This window comes from Daphnia pulicaria, chromosome 8 (genome assembly GCF_021234035.1).
Source record: "Daphnia pulicaria isolate SC F1-1A chromosome 8, SC_F0-13Bv2, whole genome shotgun sequence".
Taxonomy (NCBI): domain Eukaryota; kingdom Metazoa; phylum Arthropoda; class Branchiopoda; order Diplostraca; family Daphniidae; genus Daphnia; species Daphnia pulicaria.
In genome coordinates this window covers 6,687,422-6,707,954 of record NC_060920.1, presented here as the reverse complement: position 1 = coordinate 6,707,954, position 20,533 = coordinate 6,687,422, and the positions used below count along the sequence as shown (strand labels likewise).

At 39.0% G+C, this 20,533-nt stretch overlaps 2 long non-coding RNA genes across 2 annotated transcripts; both read right to left on the bottom strand.

Moving 5' to 3' along the window:
* Positions 1-12,629: 12,629 nt before the first annotated feature.
* On the bottom strand, positions 12,630-13,182 carry LOC124311858. Its single transcript, XR_006910277.1, has 3 exons — positions 13,020-13,182; positions 12,732-12,898; positions 12,630-12,654 (listed from the first exon to the last, which is right to left on the bottom strand). It is a non-coding gene; the product is annotated as an uncharacterized LOC124311858 (long non-coding RNA).
* Positions 13,183-17,879: 4,697 nt separating this feature from the next.
* Positions 17,880-18,480, bottom strand: LOC124311853. The gene is made up of 2 exons (XR_006910273.1): positions 18,067-18,480; positions 17,880-17,999 (listed from the first exon to the last, which is right to left on the bottom strand). It is a non-coding gene; the product is annotated as an uncharacterized LOC124311853 (long non-coding RNA).
* Between the last annotated feature and the right edge of the window lie 2,053 nt (positions 18,481-20,533).

Sequence of the window (20,533 nt, the reverse complement as noted above, 5' to 3'; positions counted from 1 at the left end):
GCAAGGCCCTACATGTTTGATTCTAAATCACCAGTAAATACACGTTAGAGAGGTTTGCAATGATGAAAGGGTCGGATGCCAGTGCCCAACAGGTGCGGTTTTATCCGTCGCAACTATGTGGTTTAACGTACCGTTTTAACCCTGCCAATACAATAACCCTGCCTTTTTTTCAAAAATTTATCTAATTCGATTGAACCTTCAGTTTGTCCCATTACTCTGTAAGCGAAATTTTATGATTTTTTATCTCATTACCCCGGCTCCAGCTCTTAAAGAAACCAAATGATACTGAGTTCCAAATTCCGCTAGTAAACGAAAAGAAGAAGGAAAATGCAATATCGGCTAAACCTACTGCCCCAAAGCCAAACTGAAGACTCCATCGCACTGAAAGGAGTCTCTCTAGGATTCTTACCCGGATTACGACATGTAGCCAACACGTACGACGATTCATTTTAAATTTTTTTTTACTATATCTAATTCGCCTTTTTAACTTTATTTCATTCATCGTTCAGTCGTTTTGCTTCGTTCTTTGCACACATAGAAGGGAACCTCGTGCCTCAGAAGCATACGCTAGACTGCCGTGAGCAGAGGAAATCGTTTTAGGCTTTAATACATCATAGGACATCTTCCTAAAATGGGGCGTTGGTGGTCCAGAAATTTTTTGCGTATGATTCGGTTTTCTACAAAACGAAAAAGGGTTCCCCAAAAAAAAAGGACGTAGAAATGTAAAGAAACAGAAATACAACACCTGGCAAAATGATAAATTTATCAAAAGAGACAAGAGATCTCAGGGACATTCACTGTTTTTCAAACATGGAAAAGAACGTGCAAACATTTTTTGATGAAAATGCAATGAAGAAAATTGTGTCTCTGAAAGATGATGAAACGATTGACGAATCAATTTTTATAAGTTATTTCAATTTAATCCATATTTATACATTATCATACATTATCATACATTACGACATGTAGCCAACACGTCCGACGATCCAGTTAACATTTTTTTTTACTATATCTAATTCGCCTTTTTAACTTTATTTCGTTCATCGTTCAGTTGTATTGCTTCGTTCTTTGCAAACATAGAGGGGAACCTCACGCCTGAGAAGCGTACGCTGACTTCGTCTACAGAGAAAGTGGAGTGGATACGACACCTACCGGTCAAGAGTAATACGCGGGAGCTGGGCGCAGTTTATAAAAAATAGGATAGACTTGGCTAACGTCCGAAGTTGCCAAGTCAATTAAAGCGAAGAAAAAAATTTGACACGAACTGGGTAATCGTTTCTGCATGGCGGCTTTTTGATTAATTTTTAAGAAAAAGGACTTTTGTTTTCAAAGACTATATCCTGCCCCGAGAAAAGAGAACACGCACCCCTTTGTCTTCTCTTAGTTTCTTCCTTCGTCTCTTCTTTCCATTCTTCCCTTGGGGCAGGAAATGGCGATATTTTTTTAAAACAAGGTAGGGACGTAGGACGTTTACAAAAAAAAATTATAAAAAAACTACAATGACCATCGAGAGGAAATAAAACTTAAAAGATTACCTGATAACTAAGGAATTTAGTTATCGAATTATGAATAGAAACTGAGGACGACTGAAATGGGAAACATAAAACTAATAGTCCTAATCACACCGGCGAAACTCCATAAGAAATTCGACTGCGCGGCTCCTTTTGGAGAGCTCCGGAAGCATTTCCCAGTAGTTCTCCCCCTTCAGGACCACCCCTTCTGCCAAGTAGGGCAAAGCTTCCGGAGCTCGGCAAAAGGAGCAGCGCAGTCGAATTCGTCGTCCGAGGAGGGGGAGGGGGCAAAATGTCGACTGCTGGACTTTACACAGAGTGGCCCATCTCCTTATCTCTGATTTTGCTTATATCTTTTAATGTAATTGACATTAAAATATTTTTTTACGGGAAACATTAAAGAAATGAATACTCTAATGATGTTAGTAATTATTTTAATAATATTTAATGTTTTTCAGTTATTTTTTAACAGTCGTAATGAAAAAGAAAATTACATGAAATGTGTCGATTATTTTTATTTTGCGATTACATAAAAAATAATAGTGATATCGTAATAAAAATATATTCTGTGATGTAATAAAATGAAATCCGTATAAAAATTTAAAAATATAATTGTACCCAATAAACTGAAGCATTTATGGCACTTGTCCAATATGACCCGTGTCCATGATGACCCCGTTCTCCCCTACTGTGTTAGTAGGGACTAATAATAACAGTAAAGAGATTTTCAAGAGATGTCAAACTTAGTAAGTTACCATCTGCCAGTCCTTTGAATACATAAATTTCCACCTTTATAACATAAGGACACAGTCGCACAACAAATCCCAGAGCTTAAGAGCGATAATTTACTTGATGAGCGATTTTTAAGGAAATCAGAGAATACTTTGGCATTTTCCCATTTTGGTACAAGAAAACTTTTTTTTTGAATTCTCGTCAAGGTTTGTACAGTAGCTAAATCAAAAAATCTTATATTGTGAAAATTTTTCTAAATTAATTGCACCCCAACGTGGGTAATTGACGTTCTATAGTCACGTTGTATTATCAACATCCAACATCTTCCTTGCATGTTGAAGAGGACAATTTCGCGAGCTTAAATTTCAACCACACCGGTGATGATATGCCACGTTGTAGGAAATGAGAATCTTTTCTGTGGATAGAATTTCACAGCACCTCAAGTTCCCTTGCAAGAACGCTGGACTTGGATGTACAAGTTCAATTTTGTTGTCGGGCAGAAATACCCACGAGTCGACCTGCCCTTTCCGTCGCTACCAGTGTCTCCCTTTTTGTGTTCGTGGGATAGTTTCCAGCAGGAGATGCATGGTGCCTCACTTGCAATCGACCCATCCACTGCACTTCCTGGAAGGTAGCCGCCAGGAAATCGATGTCGAACTCAATTCGCCAACTCTATTCTACACGGACTGGGCTCTCGCCTGTTTCGCTAGAATTTTCCGTCTCGACGTTTTTCGTGAAATCAAAAACTTGACGGTTTACGTCTCGGCTTATTTGGTGGGAGGATGTGGAGAAGGCACTCCGGGGTCAGGGGGGACTTCCGTCCATTACCGGAGATCACTCCGAGTCTGATTTCACTTACACGGTGACGAAGAACGGAGCGCTGGGTCGACGGGTTTCCTACACTCGTCAGATGCACGGCGGATCGACGAGGATCAGTTCTCTGGGATTCTCAGAAGTTTGTTTCAGCATTTTTGGCGACCAGTGGCAGAAAATTGCGTCTGTGTGTCCAACTGGAACACCTCGCCGATCCTACTAATACCAAAAACTATAAAAAAAGCAATAGGATCAAAATAATTTTTTCCATCTGTTTGCCTCCAAGTTAATTACTTGGACATGACATTTATAAAGTTTTCATTCATAACCCCTATTAACAAGCGATCCACGACTAAAGTAGACCGAAATCCCGGAGCGGCTTTCCAGATCTAAATCCAAAAAAGACCTTAAAAATATTTTAAAATTATAGTCATGTTTGTCTCTGCATAGTGGATTTACCTGCGTTTGCAGAAAGACGAAATTCCCACCCGTTTAGGAGCTATTTGACTGTAAAGTTTGGGTTTTTTAATTTTGTCAGAAAGTGGGGTGAGTTTTACATCGCTTTTCTAAAAAGCGGAGGAGTTAGAGCAAAAACTAATTTTTAAAAAACCTACAGGACAAGGGCTTTGGGCTTTTTTGAGGCCCAAACTGGTAAATATGTCCGTTTTTTCTGGGTTTAAATCGAACCAAAGCCGGTTTTAAGACTTCAAACAAAATTAATCCAAGTTTTGTTTCTAAATTTAGCCTAAAACGAGCTAAACTTTCGTTTTTTTCCAACAAAATTTTAAGGTTATTTCACTTAAATTGTACATTCTAAAGCCGAATATTAATTATAAAAGATTTCAACGCTCGGCGGTTTGAACGCAACATCTTCGACTTACGAATATAGAATACTCCCTATTTATAGACCGGCAAAGTAGCCGGATTTTGATAAGCTCCTCGTCTCGCGTGTTCGCAATTTTTACATCCATTTATGGATGCCTTGCCGTTAACAAAAAAAATCTGAAAGAAAATCAAGTAGCCAACCCCAAAAGCTAATTTCAAATAAAAATTTGTCTTCTCTCGTCAAAAATTTGATTTTTGGGAACGCCGTGAAAGTCTCCTTTTTATATAAGGTTCTCTCGGGCGTTCGAAAACTTTTGGTAGCTACTGTACATCGTATGTAAATATATTTGGAATAAAAACAGATTCAGACATTAACTTGTTTTGGATTTGGGTATGTTATTAGATGTAGGGGAGACCGGGGCTATTTGGGACACTTTTTTTCTTTACGCTGCCAATTTTTTAAATAGAAGAATTAAGTTAAAATAAAAGTATAGATGTGATTCCCATGCATTTCTCTACATTAGGCAATTTTTTCATATTTTTTCGTTCAGAATTACTTTTTATTCATTCTATTGCGTATAGACTGGTTTGAGGTTGCCATCTTTGTTAGTTTTTACCCCCGGTTTGGTGTAACCTCAAACTAAAAGCATTGACATTGTCCATAAGAAAGTGTCCGAACGGAAATACAAAGGAGAGTGAAAAAGAGGGACCGACTCATTTCTTCCCCACTCTATTCATCCCTTCTTTGCCTGTCCTTCCTTTCGTACCCTTTTCTTATGTACAACGTCAATGCTTTTTTGTTTACTTACAATTCCAAAAATATAAAAAATAAGTAACTCGAATTTTTGAAGAAATAAGGAAAGACATTCTTGGGTTTAAAATTCCTCTAGCCATTTCTTTTTTATTATTATTTGGAAGAAGATGAAGCAATAGTTCAAATACGTTGCATGTAGGGTCAGGCATTCCTATAACACGTTTTAAATTTACTATATGTCTTTAATTTCTAAAACATAAACTTACTAAATTCCTCATCATCAAGTTTGGCTGATGTTGTTAGATTTAAGTCTCATCAGAATCCAGCTTGCAGCCAGCTTACTCCAAAATCTTTAATTCCAATCTAGTCCAGTTGTCTTTGAAATCCCGTAGAAATTTCAAGTTACGAATTTCAATTCTTCATCGACCGAAAACGTTTCTGTGTTACAAATACACCACTAAGGAAAAAAAAATATGTCATAACCCACCGCTTTGTTCATGCGAACAAGCAAAGGGTATCTGTTAAGAATAATTTTAAGACTTGGAGAATCCTTTGCAGTAATTATAATCAGTTATTATAATGTATACAATAGTTACATTAAAATACTTCACAAAACATTCTTTGTCAAGTTTTTGATTTTCTTTCAGACTCACAGTTTCAGAGAACTGGTTTTCATTTAAAAACATTGTCAAGTTCCGTGAAATTTGCAATAGACAGTTTTTACTATTTAGATTCATTGTCAAAGCCATTACTTATGGGTTAAATCTATTGCCACGAAAATGTTTTCGTGACGCGACAGGTACGACTCACTATAGAGTTGGCTAACGTCCGAAGTTTCCAGTTCGATGAAATTGTGATCCCTACTGGTTTGGTGTCAAATGGAACATAATCACGATAATCACGAGGGGGGAAAGGGCCACCACAGAAAAAACTAGGTAAGCGATTTCTCGTTGAAAAAGAAACAAAGAGGTTACAGAGCCCAGCTCGTAAGAGAAGAGAAAGATATTTATGACCGCAAAGATGAAGTTCCATGTAAGTAATAACATGCCATCAGAGCAGTAGTAGCTTAGCTTAGTAGTAGCACATGAGATTTTTCGACAAAGTAGCGAAATATATACTTGGCAGCAGACAAAACAAGAAAGGAAAATGGGAAACACGAACACTTTTGGGCTTAAATCGCTTAATACCTGGACTATACCCAACACAATAACCAGTCTGAACCATTTTTCATGATTTTATTTCGCAACAAACAAATATATAATAAACTGGCTGTGCTGCTGACGACGAAACAAATGAAATTTCTAGGAATATCCAACCGTTGGCGTGGTGGGTCAGCGATAAAATAAAACCCAGCTGCTACGACAACAAAATATTATGCCACTTTTGTGTAACACTCGGATCAATATACCACAGTATGTGTGTGTCTACACCTTTAAATTTGAGTAGCAACCAAATTTTCGTTGGAGTTTTTTATCGTGAAATTATGGTCACGGTCTACTTTTGTGCGTAACGCAATTGATTATTAGGGAAAAAATAAACGACTTTGGCGTGACTAGGAGCCGTGTCATCAGGTGACCCTCTAGTAAAAAGGAGAGAAGTGAGGACTAATGGCCAAAACCACTTGGAGAGAGTTCGGCGCAAACCAAAAAACAACTTTAGGGCATTGTTTTTTATTTAAAAAGAAACAAAAAGAAAATTGTCGACTTTTGATTGGGGTTGGGGGCCTGGAACCGTTCCAATAAACTTTGTCCTTCGACCAACAAATGTGAATTTCTTTTTCCAATAATAACATGTACTTATCATCGGTTGCAATCGCTCTTGGATGGAAGCATAAATATTGATCGATAATAAATCAGCAAATTGAATTGAGCCGTGATAAACCGGCACATCAAAATGATCGCAATCTTTGTTTGTACAGCAGCTAGTCGTTTCTGTTCCAGAACGATTTTCTTTTCTGGGTTTTTAAATTTTCCATTAATAATTTCTAAGTCCGCAGTAATGGAACAGAGGATAGAAACTAACTGATAAGTTTGATACCACGCACAAGGTACATTTCTTTAGATACAAGGTCTTTGCAGCACTGTTGCAGCTTAGTTTCTTCAACAGAAATCTTTTTCAACTTTTCCTCAGCTTCTAAAAAGTTTCATCCAAGTACTGAAACTAGACACACATATAAAAATTTAAGTAAAAAGAACTAACCAAAAAAAGTCAACAAATAAAAAAATAATTAATCAAATTCGGAGAACTCTTTACATGGATAGCCTCACATAGTTCCTCATTTACTTGATTTATCTGTTGTTCAAGCATTTTTGCGCGGCCCTCTTCGTGAAACTTCTCCCCTATAAATCCATGTAAATATTACAATAAACAATAATTTTAAAATTTATTAAAATCTGCTCTTGTAAATTTACCATATAACCTGAGGATGTCATCGGACAAATTTAAACTGTCATCCATAAACCAAGCACAACTTGACCCAATCAAGGTAAAACCATAACATATAAAAAAAAGGTATTCACATTAAGTTTGGAAAAATTTAAATACCAAAACCAATTAATTTTTCTGGTGATTCTTTGCCTTCTGGTTCTGCCATTAACACTCGGACAAGATCACAGAGCCAGCTAAGAAGTCCAGTGATTTGTGATATTTGAATAGCTGTTTGTACTACACCGACTACGCTTGGAAAGCAAATTAAAATTTGTTGGTCAAAAGATACACACTATAATACATACTTACTCGAAACAAGAGTAGCCTCCTCCAAGGTTCCATAGTAGCCAAGATCCTTCATATTCTGTTTAAGTTCCTTTTTATTGAAACGAGGGGCTAGTTGATAGTTATTATCAATGAACTTGTAAATGAACTATTTAAAAAGAGATTATACTGTGCACTCAAATGCATGATTGAACGCCTGCTCTTTTGAGTAGTGGTAAGGGCTTGCAGCATTTTGGTACGATTCCGTTCGTTTACCAACGTTGATGGCATGTAACGCTCTGCCTCATCTACTTCTTCATGGGAAAAATCATCCAAAAGACTCATGCTCTTCCTTTAAAAAAAAACAGAGTTATTTTTTTAATTAAATAATAAATTTGATCATATAACCATACATTTACTTCTTCTTTTTTGGAGTATTATCCTTTGATGGGTCACCTTCGTCTTCCTGCTCAGCCTTTTTTTCACGGCTTCTTTTATTTCGAACGTAGTGTTCTAAAGTTCCCTTTTTTGTCTTATAGTAAAAAATTATGTCCTTTGAACAGGAGAATTTTACAAACAATTTTGAACAAAACAGAAATAATAACTTACTTCAGGGTGTCCCTCGATTTCCTAAAATAGGAAAATATTCGGCGATTGACTCTGCCATTTTCCAATATTCCTCGTTTCTTGGGTGTTTTGCTTTCCTAGACAATAATTTGATTAAAAATATGAAGGAGGTTTTTAATTGATTTCTTGCAGTTCACTCTTTGCAGTTCATAATCAACCACTTCTCCGCTGCATGTAGCTCCGCATCAGCCTTCGGGAAATATTTTGCCAAACGGACTCGTTTCATTAATTCAGCTGAAGGAAGACCCCGAATTCCTTTTACGCATTTCTTTAATTATTGCAGGCAAACTGTACAAATCCTAAATAAATTTGGCATATCTATAATAAGAAAATGGGCATAAATAGCTCAATTAAGTTTGATTACCTTTCGATTTCTTTTTTGATCAAAAATAGTTTCGCCATTCCACAGTTTTTCCGAGTCTGACTTTACAAGAGTGTTAGAATGAATACGACAGTATTACTTGGGGTTTCTGATTCCTCTTATAGAGGTCTGTATTTGTGTACATGTGCGTTGCATACAAGTAAATAATAAGTGATAAACTTCTCGACATTTACCTAAGAATTGCAGTGAATATAAACGAGGGTTGATCACAATCAACGTGGTTGCTTCGAGACAGAGAGACGCTTCATAGAGAAGCCTCGGGTGAGGCTAAACAGCCTCCTCCTTTCATATATGGATGGAGTTGTCTGTTGACCGCTAGATGGCTGAATGTCCGCTTCCAACACTTCTCCTCAATCAGCCGTCCGTAGCGAACTTAAACCGAGATAATTATTCTGAATTTCAACATAGCATGTGGAAGGGAAAAATGTCATCACGAATGTGTGCAACGTCTACACAGTACAATTGAAATAATTTCACAAAATGAATGGCCGCTGTTTCAGTTAGCGCGCTAAGGTTTCACGATTCCAATCTCCTTCATCAGCTTCTCCTGACTCTGCAGATCTAACCCTTTTGTAAGTATGTCTGCAAGTTGGTTCTTCGTATTCACGTATGAAAGGTTGACGACTCCTTTCTTGATTTGCTCGCGGATATGATGGTATCGCACATCGATATGTTTCGACCGTTTGTGCGACTCTGGATTTTTCGCTAGTGATATCGCGCTCTCATTGTCGCACCATATCGTTGTGGGGTTGTTTTGGTGAGCACCTAGTTCACTCAAGATCAGTCTTATCCACGTTGCTTCCCTGCATGCGTCGCTTGCAGCGATATACTCTGCTTCCATCGTAGACAGCGCTACGATTGGTTGGCGTCGACTTGACCAGGTGATCGGTCCTCCATTTAACGTGAATAAGAATCCAGATGTTGATCTCCTGCTGTTTGGATCGCCAGCGTAGTCTGCGTCAGAGTATCCATTGAGTCTGGTAGGGTCCGTTCTTTTACCGCCGAAGCATATCCCGTGATCCCGGGTCCCGGCAAGGTACCGTAGTACACGCTTTGCTCCTTTCCAATGGTCGGGGCTCGGGTTTTCACAATGTTGGGCGAGTTGCCCAGCGATGAATGAAATGTCAGGACGAATGGTAATCGCCGCATACATTATGCTCCCCACTGCTTCTCGGTAGGGGAATGGAGCTTTTATTTCGGAATCGTTGGATCTAGGTGGTAGTGCAGACAGTTTTGGTGTTCCTTTTTCGGTCGGAGTTGAGATCGGATGGCATGTGTTCATTTGGAACTTGGCAAGTATCTTCTCTACATACTGTGGTGCCGATAGAACAATCTGTTTGTTGGCTCGGTCGCGTTGAATAACGAGGCCGACGAAGTGTTCTGCTGGGCCGTGTGTCATTTTGAAACTGGTTTTCAAAGTGTTCACGATTTTGTCTATGGTGGCCATACGATTTCCTGCTATGATGCCGTCGTCTACCCATACTGCAACAATGACGGTTTCTTCGTTGTCTGTGCGGAAGTATACGCATGGGTCAGCGTTACTTTGTCGTAGGCCAGCCGCGATGAGTACTGAATTTAGTTTTAAATTCCATATCCGTGACGCCTGCCGAATTCCATACAGAGATTTGTTGAGCTTGCATACTTCTGTTTCACGACCGGGGATGATGTATCCTTCGGGTTGCGTGATGTACATCTCCTCATCAATGTCCCCATTCAAAAATGCTGTGGCGACGTCAAGTTGAACGAGTTCGAGATCCTGCATAGCGGCGATGGCCATCAACACTCGAAGTGAATCGTAGCGTACTACTGGGGCAAACGATTCTTGAAAATCGATGCCCTTGATCTGGCGGTATCCTTTTGCAAAAAATCGGGCTTTTCTCCGTTTTGGTTGGCCGTCTTTGTCGGTTTTTATCTTAAAATTCCACCCACTGGGGATTGACACTCTGTTGGGTGGAAGAGGCATAACAGTCCATGTGTTGTTCTCTTGATGAGATCGGATTTCTTCGTCGGCCGCTTTCTTCCATAAATCACGTTCTGTTGAAGTCATGGCTTCTTTAAATGATTTCGGTTCATAAAAGATGAACATTGGGTGCTTCGTCATCGCTTCATCAGACGACATCAGTGCTGCGTACGACTCCATGGGCCATAATTTCTTTGGAACACGTTGTCGCGTGGACTGTCGGATGGGTTGTGGGATGGATACTGTTGTATCTTTCGTCAATTGGGTGACATTTTCTGGTGGTGATGTGGTGCTCGCGTTCTCACTTTTCGACATATCAGCGCCGGGTTCTTCATCTCTTTTGTTGGAGGTGGTTGTGTCGACGATATCGGTTTCGTAAATCTTGACGTGGCGACAAATGATGGTTCTGCCTGTCTCCTTGATGAATATGCGACTGGCCTTTTGCTGTTCGCTTTCACCGACATATATTCCTTTGATGGCCTTAGGCTCCAGTTTCCGTCTTTCCGTTCTGTTCGGGGGTGTGTGGTGCGCTCATTTCTTGTTTAATTCTTTCTTCTGTCAGCCAGCTTTGGAATTCATGGCCCATGAATTCCCCGCCATTGTCGGAGCGTAGTGTAGCAATCCGCTTTCCGGTTTCACACAAGATCTTTTTAGAGAATAATTTGAATAAATCGGGACATTCGGACTTTAATTTGAGAAAGTATACTACTTTGTAGCGACTGTAGTCGTCTTTGAATACTACGTAGTATTTGGCTCCATTCGGTGACGAAATGTGCATCGGACCTACCAAGTCCGTATGAATGAGTTCCCCGACTCGGGTAGTGATGCGTGTGCTCGTGGAGAAAGGCAGTTTGTGCATTTTTCCCAGATTGCATCCATTACAGTACAGGTTTCGATCTTCCTTCACGGGTTCGACATCCATTCCGGTGACGTGGTTGCTGGTCGCCATCTTTTTGACGATGTCGTGGCTTACATGGGCGAGTCGTTCGTGCCATACGTTGAGTGTTGCAGAGCTTGAACTTGCTATTAAACTCGTGATGGGTGGACTTTTGGCCGATATGTCGAGTCTATACAGGGTTTTTCCGATTCTTGAACCTTCCATCACTGTGTCATCTTTTTGCATGATCTTGGCAGAGTCTTTTGAGAAGACGACCATGTACCCATTTTCCGTGATGCAACCGATTGAGACTAGGTTAACAGTTAGTTGGGGGACGTACAGTACATCTCTGAGCCACCCGTCAATCTTGATTCCATTTGCCCATCGGCTTACTGCAATGTCGCCAATGCCGCGAGCGTACAGTTTAGCGCCACCGATTCCATCGATGGGCCGCTCCAGTTCTGCAATTGGTCGAAAGTTGGTGAAGAATGATCTCTGATCGGACATATGTTGAGTGCAGCCGGAGTCGAGATAGAATGTGGCAGGCTCTGACGCTCTGAGGCATTCCGTCGATACGAAGGAGAAGTCTCGGTCGCTTTCTTTTCCCCCGCTCGAATCTGCCAGGTTGGCTTTCTTGTTGTTTCCCTGGCTCGCCCCTTCATCTTCAATTCGTTTACGACATTCGAATGCGTAGTGCCTGGTTTTATGGCAATATGAGCAGAAAGCGTTGTCTCTTGCCACTTGGTCCTTAGATCTTCCTTGGGCTGAGGATTGCCGTTGACTTCCTCTGAAGCTCCCTCCACCTCTTCCGTATTTGATATCTGGTCGTGAGCGTCCGTGATTGCTCATCCCTTGACCAAAAAATGCGGTGTTGGGTGATCCAGTTGCAGTTTCTGTGCTCGATCCGCTGGCTTGTGCTTTTCGAAGAGTAAATTTCCGTTCCTCTGAGACTAGGCGTGCTCGAAGGGCATCTAGTGTTTTCTCTTGATCCTGCATTCCATCCCATGATGATACAAGGTTGTCGAAACGCGTTGGTAGACTACAAACAATTTTTGTTATGATGTCATGATCGGTCACACTGACGCCAAGGTCATTGAGTTGTGCTGCCATAGATTCTAGAGCCGTTACATGGTTCATGATGTCGTCACCATCGACATAACTGTAAATTAATAGAAGTAAAGGTTGAAATCATAATTTCGTTATAGCTTAACTGAAGATATTCTACCTGAGATTCAAGAATTCTCTGTGTAACAGGTGTTTGTTATCTGCAGCCCTCTGCAAGTATTGGGTGTTCAGTCTACCCCACATCTCATGGGATGTTCTGCAGTTGAACAGAGCTTTTTGTCGAACTTCATCTGTGCTGTTGAATATTAACAGTCTGGCATAACAGTCTCTCTTACGCCATGTATAAATTTCATCCTCGTTAGTGCACACTCTTTCATTTTCAATTTCTCGGTAGGCTGGTTCAGGACATAGTTCTCCCTGTGGGATGATAGGAGGAATGGTTAAGTCTGCGACTGACAAAATTTGGCTTTTGACTTAGTGGTAATTGGGCTTACCTCGACAATCTCTTTGATGTCTTTGAATTCAAACATAATTTCCATGGAATGTTTCCAGTTTTGGAATAGTGTCCCATCAAATCGTTTTATGTGCCTGATGGCGTCAAGAGTCAAATTTCCTTCCATAGTAATTGTCTTTTCTGTAAGGCTGGTGCTGGGCCCATAACCTGTTAGAATGAATACGACAGTATTACTTGGGGTTTCTGATTCCTCTTATAGAGGTCTGTATTTGTGTACATGTGCGTTGCATACAAGTAAATAATAAGTGATAAACTTCTCGACATTTACCTAAGAATTGCAGTGAATATAAACGAGGGTTGATCACAATCAACGTGGTTGCTTCGAGACAGAGAGACGCTTCATAGAGAAGCCTCGGGTGAGGCTAAACAGCCTCCTCCTTTCATATATGGATGGAGTTGTCTGTTGACCGCTAGATGGCTGAATGTCCGCTTCCAACAAAGAGTTGATGAGTCTTCCGGGTCAGACGAAATGTTATCCTCAGTTTCCGGTTAAAGAACTTCGACACTTTCTTGATCAGAAGAAATAGTTGCAATTATTTAGTTTGTAGTGACACATCTGTCATTGTCTGGAGTCTTTCGAGGCGTATCACCTTCTTGAACCACGACAGAATTAACAATTTTCACGTCATCACTAGTGACTGGAGAGCCACAACTCATATGGTTGACTCGATTAGACACCTTTTTTTCTTGGACATAAAACGAAACTTTGCTGGTGGATTGTAAAAACATTAAGACCTCATCAGAGTCGATAACGGTTCCTCGTTCGTTGACTAATTGGCAAGGCCCAGTTAATGAGAATGCAACGGCAGCTTTATTTATAAGTTCCTGGAGGGAACTACAAATAACGTACTTTGAAATTGAAGAAAGGATAACTTCCTCAAAAAAGCCTTTTTAAAACGCACAAAGTGGCATATTTCAAAAAAAAAGATGGAAAGCTAACTTGAGACAAGCTTACGAAGTGACAGCACTTTTGTAACTCACATATTTGCGAAAGTCCCAACCCGCTTGGGGACCCGACTTGAAATAATAACATTAGAAATAGGGGTGTAATAAAGTATTTACTATTCGGCGTGTTTTTTCTCACTACAATAGATGAATGACGCCTACTAGAAAATAATTCTAAGTTTTTTAAGGCATTGCTTTTTAAAAGACTAAAAAAATTCAATCGTCAAAGGAACAGTGAATCGGTTCAGAAAAAATAATTTCCTTTGTCAGGTAGCTTATCTCTTTACAGCTAATGTAATTCCACTATCCAACCGTTATTAAATCCTTTAGCAGCAATCCAGACAAGTCACAACAATGAGAGAAATAAAATTTCCCGTTTGTCTAAGTTTGGATTACACATCTATTGCTCAACTGAGAGCATCTCATTAGACAGCACAACTCGTACGGCACTTTGCCAACGGTTTTAAAGTGCGTTCAAGGAGATTGCTACACGGAATTGAAAGGCGTCTTGAGCTTCATTCGACATCTTAGAGAGCAGCATATATTCGAAAACACTGATCTCACAAATTTTAATACTTCAACAGTCAGCAGTTCCGTCGTGCAATCGAATTCAGTAGAAGAATCTAGCTCTGTAGACCAGTCAAACTCCGTCGTGAATCAAGACGATGCTGAAGAACTTAATGTTGCTCTCAATGACATCAATGCCCTTTAAAAAACAAGTGTTTTAAATGAATTGAAGAACAAGTTGAAATCAGAAATGTCTCGCATAATATTTGCGTTGCGTGCTAAAGAAAATGTTCCCAACTGTGTGAATAACGAAATGGTGTTATTTGTTAAAAACTTTACGCGTTCCTTGATGGAAGAAACCAGCAAATACATAGAGTATCGATTTCAAAACAGTGACTTTGATCCAACTTATTTGTTTCCGGAGGTTAAAAGTGTTATGAGCGTATTTGAAACTTTTCGATTAAATTACCATCACATTCTAAAAATTTATTTAAATCATCCGAAATTTGTGTGCCCACAATCCCTCCATTTTGGCACAAGAGTCGAAACAGTATTTTTCAACGGAAAAAATAACACGAAATCTAGTGACAAAAATATGTTGATACATATTCAAACGTTTTGTGACGGAATGGGCTTCACTGGCAAGTGCATCAAGAAGCCACAATAGCACAATGTTCTATTTTGTTATTCTCGATTCACATCTCTCGACTCACATAAGGAGAATGCGTCGGGAGGCAAATCAAAACGTGGAGGTTTGGATTGGAAGTTGATCGTGACATCAACAGTATTTATGAACCTGAGGAGAATGGACTCGTTTTAAATGATTTCCCTTTCGTAGAATGTGAATCATTTCATGATGTTGATGGTGATAATGTAGACGAACCTAATCATGTAGACTTTTCCCTTAATGATGTTAACAACCGTGATTTAACTTTGAGCGAGAGTGATCCTGAACCAAATGAGGATTTTGATTACATTGATGATTCATTGATAGCTATTGAAATTAAAGAACAACCCCCACACTCGTTAAAAGATCAATTAACGTCATGGGCTGTTATAGTTGTGGGGTTCCCCGTGTACATATTAACAAACTATTATCTGTTTAAAAATCCCATCCGTGCCATTCCGATCTCCCTGTTGATGCCCGCTCATTGCTAAAAAAAAGAAACGTTTCTTTAATCCCAATGCATCCAGGTAAATATTATCACTAAGATTTATTGAATGGTCTGAAGGGTGCAATTGATAAAAAAATGTCTTCCAAGAATCCGCAATGCAATTTCAATTGAAATTGAAATCCTGATTAACGTTGACGGGCTCCCCATATTTAGTAATAGCACCTCAAAACAGTTGTGGATTATTTTGGGAATTATCCGTGGGATTGACGGCTTAGAAAAATATCATTTCATCATTGGCATTTACTTTGGTCTAGAAAACCCTACAGGAGGTCCAAATACATTTTTGAGGGCATTTGTGAACGATGTTAAACATGTTTTAGAACATGGATTTTTCCATTGTGAACGCCTTTTCAATGTAACAGCCTTACAGGTATTATTTTTGTCTGCGATTCTCCTGCCGGAGCTTTTGTTTCTGGGGTAAAATATCACTCTGGGAAGAACAGCTGTTCTAAATGCACAATTGTTGGATTTACTGCGCTTAAGCCGAGTGAACTTAGGAGACAGGTCCGTCCAAAGGTCCGTGTCGTTTTCTCTTGTTTAGAAACTCCAATAAGAGACAAGCGACAGCGCGATGACCCAGAACATCATAACAACTATTCGATCATAGAAGAATTAGAACTTGTTGACATGGTCAACGATTTTCCCATAGACCCTATGCATTATCGTTAACAAAACATCACAAATGATTTGATTTGCTCACGTGCACACGCACGCCTTTGCCTTTAACCAATCTGTAAATTCAAACACAAACATTCACAATAATAGGGTGAGTTTTGTTTGTTTTCATTTCTGTTGTTGTTTTTTTTGTACCTTTTGTGTTTTCCTTTCTCCTTCTCTCCTTTCTTACCTCTCTTTAGTTTTACCACATGCTGGTTTCTGAATGCGTCCTTCCTGTGATCCTGTCATAATAGTTAGTCAAATAGTCAATGTAGTTATAATAGTAGATTTAGTTAGTTATAATGTAAAATTTGTAAACCGGTCTTAAATCATAACTGTACTTTAATTTTTTTTTTCAGATGCCACACAGGCGGTGTAACAAGAGGAGCCTGAGAGGCCTGAGGATTAATTTTTGACTCATTTTTCAAGCCGCCCAACAGCTCATTGGCCAACCACAAGATGACATCGAACCCACTCAACCCCAAATTGTAGTTTCGGTTGAGCTGAACCTGCCGCAGCAAGATGGGATAGAAGCTGCCGAGCCCCACTTATAATCTCATCAGCTTATGTAATTTAATTCTTAATTCTTAAATTTGGCACCTACGTACAACCTTTGTGCAGACGTCATCATACTTTGAAATTTTTACTGCAATTTGATTTAATTGATTTGATTTGCTCTTGTGCTCAGACACGCCTTTGCGTTTTAACGTTCTATAAATTGAAACACAATCATTCACGCATTTAAGGTGAGTTTTGTTTGTTTGCATTTCTGTTGATTTTGTTTGTTTGTTTTTGTACCTTTTGTGTTTTCCTTTCTCTTTCTCTCCTTTCTTACCCCTCCTTACCATCACCACCACACGCTGTTTTCGCGTGGCGTCCTTCCTGTGATCCTGTCAATGTAGTTATAATAGTAGATAGTTAGTTATGTTATAATGTCAAATTTGTTCGTACTTAAATAATTACTGTACTTTAATTTTTTTTTCAGATGCCACGTAGAAGGTCCAACAAGAGAGGGATAAGAGGCTTGAGGCTGAATTTTGGCGTCATCTTTAATGCTGTCCTACGTGCAATTGAAGAGCAAGGACCACAGCCACAAGTTGAAATTCTTGTTCAACTGAACGTGCCTGAAGATGAAGAGGAAGCTCCCGAGCCACAACAACAACAAGAGGTGGATGATGAAGCTGCCAAACCCCCTGACCAAAGCAAGACTCCAATAATGTGTAAGTTTTTATACTTTTTTTCGAGTTTATTTGTTTTAACTTTTTTTTTGGTTCCCGCTAAGAAATGTGACAGTTGCGGATGTGCATGTGTGTGCAATTGTCATCGCGTTTGCATGGAGTGTATTTGTGACTGCCACAGCCCTTAGGTAAGAATGTTTTTTTATTTAATTTTATTACATTTTTTTTCTTTTTTTAATTCCTGGGATGACCAGTGGCAGGGCGGGAAGGGCCGGGACAGAAATTTTTCAGTTTTTCCCTCAGCGTTCCACTGCCCCCCCCCCCCTACATTTTTCAGTTTTTCAGTATGTTTGGCTTTGGTTTGGCTTTCATGCCGCAAAGATAAACAGGATAATTTCTTAATTTAATTAATTTATTTAATTTATTTAATTAATTCGGCTTTGGTTCGGCTTTCATGCCGCAACCAAATTATAAATAAACAGGATAAGTTCTTAATTTAAATTTTTCATTTATTAAAAAATAGACGAAATTTCGTCAAAACAGGGAAAAAATTGTCTCATCTGTGAGAATAAAATGGCTTAAGTTAAATCAAAGCTCTTTTAAATATGTTTACCAAAGAAATAGTGCACGACATTCTAGAGGTGTCACCGCCGATTGGAAACCAATTTTGTTCGTTATTGACAGAACGGTTCTTATTTTCAATCAACATAAAAACACGGCAAGAAGCGATTTTCGCATGATTTGATTCAGGGAATTTCCACGAAATGCGAAGAGCAGCAGTAATATCTGGAAGTAAAACACAAAATTATTGGACATCTCAACATATGAATTTAACATGCAAATATTAACACACAATTATTAGTCGTTTTTGTTACGGTATTGGTTTTGTCGGAATCGGCTCCACGACAGGTTTGGATTGATGTTGATCAAGGGATATACCAGACTGAGTGAAATTCGTCGAATGTTCCAACATCACCATAAGATCATCGTCTTCTTAAATTTGATCAGATTGACTACTCATAGCTTGATGTTGCGCATCTTCCTCACTCAATTCTTCACGTTTCTTTACAGGGATTGAAGGGCAATAAGAGGATGATGGTGATGAGTCACGTTCGACATTCTGTAACTAGTAGAATCATGTGTTAAACTTATTTCCATTAGATCTGGATTCCTCGCTTATATTTGATAACGAGTGAACTGTGTGTCCGCTTCGTTCTTTGCACACATAGAGGAGAACCTCGCGCCTGAGAAGCGTACGCTAGACTGCCGTGAGGCCTTCGTCTACAGAGAGAGGGTGGAGTGGATACGACACCTACCGGTCAAGAGTAATACACGCGAGCTGGGCGCAGTTTGTAAAAAATAGGATAGACTTTGCTAACGTCCAAAGTTGCCAAGTCAATTAAAGCGAAGAAAAAATTGGACACGAACTGGGTAATCGTTTCAACATGGCGGCTTTTTAATTAAATTTTAAGAAAAAGGCCTTTTGTTTTCAAAGACTATATCCTGCCCCGAGAAAAGAGAACACGCACCCCTTTGTCTTCTCTTAGTTTATTCCTTCGTCTCTTCTTTCCATTCTTCCCTTGAGACAGGAAATGGCGATATTTTTTTAAAAACACAGTAGGGACGTAGGACGTTTACAAAAAAAATAATAAAAAAAAAACTACAATGACCATCGATGGGAAATAAAACTTATAAAAGATTACCTGATAACTAAGGAATTTAGTTATCGAATTTTGAAAAGAAACTACTGAAGACGACTGAAATGGGAAACATAATACTAATAGTCCTAATCACACCGGCGAAACTCCATAAGCCGCCATGCAGAAACGATTACCCAGTTCGTGTCCAATTTTTTTCTTCGCTTTAATTGATTTGGCAACTTCGGACGTTAGCCAAGTCTTATGTTGATACCTTTTGTTTTGTGTCGTTATCTTGTTTTCAAAAATTTATTGTTGTGAAGCCTATCTGTTAATTGCTTGTGAAATATGTTCGGTCTTTTATTTCACACCATGTTGAAACCCTCTGTGAATTCTTTTTTCACAATTATGACAGAATTTTGACATCATACAGTCCCCTCCATAAGTATGGGATCACCCCGCGCCGTTCCATAAGGCGGCGTGTATTTTTCATGTGGGTTTTTCGGGTGGCAAAAATCGGAAAAATGACATAAATTCACCAAACTTGGGATTTATGTCATTTTACGTTTTTTCTATTGTCTGAATTTTTTTCAGATTTTTTCCCCTATTTTTTATGCCTAGAAAAGTGGCGCACAAAGTATCGGATCACTCCGACGGCGGCCGTGTTGTCTTATGGCGCAAATGGGCTTTTCATATTGCTTTTTATATAATTAATTTTCTAGAAGGAATTTTTATTTTCAAACCGTGTATACTATACCCTTTCATAAATTTACTGTCAGTTTTTCATGATGATATGAATTATTTTCGAATTTTCCCAGATTTATTCGTTTCCCGAGTTTCTGAAATAAGAGACTGCAGAAGAGTTCATTTAGGGTTTACAACCTCTATCAGCTGGCGTAGGCCGGAAAATTAGTGTCGTTTCTATACACCACTGGCGCTCTGCTTCCTTTTTTACTTAAGGGGCGTATAGAAACGACACTAATTTTCCGGCCTACGGCAGGCGATAGAGGTTGCAAACCCTAAATGAACTCTTCTGTAGTCTCTTATTTTAGCAACTGGGGAAATTAATAAATCTGGGAAAATTCGGAAATGGTTCCGATCATAATGGAAATCTTACAGTTAATTTATAAAAGGGAAATGTAAAAAGGGTTTGAATATAAAAATTCCTTCTTAAAAATTAAATGTATAAAAAGCAATATGAAAAGCCCATTTGCACCATAAGACAACACGGACGCCGTCGGAGTGATCCGATACTTTGTGCGCCACTTTTCTAGGCATAAAAAATAGGGGAAAAAATCTGAAAAAAATTCAGACAATAGAAAAAACGTAAAATGACATAAATCCTAAGTTTGGTAAATTTATGTCATTTTTTCGATTTTTGCCACCCGAAAAACCCATATGAAAAATACACGCCGCCTTATGGAACGGCGCGGGGTGATCCCATACTTATGGAGGGGACTGTAAAAAGTTAATTGTTTGCCTGCCATGATTTCTACATCAATTTCGACGATTTCCTCTGCAAAATTTTGAACAAATACGTACATTTAAAATCCCGTGAAGTCACAGTCAGTTTTCTGTAGTCATGTGCGGAGTGGATCTCTTGTATAAATTTAATTTATTTAAAAATTTAAGTATTGTTTAAAAACCTCTTATTGGGGATTAATCCTTTTAACAAAACCATGT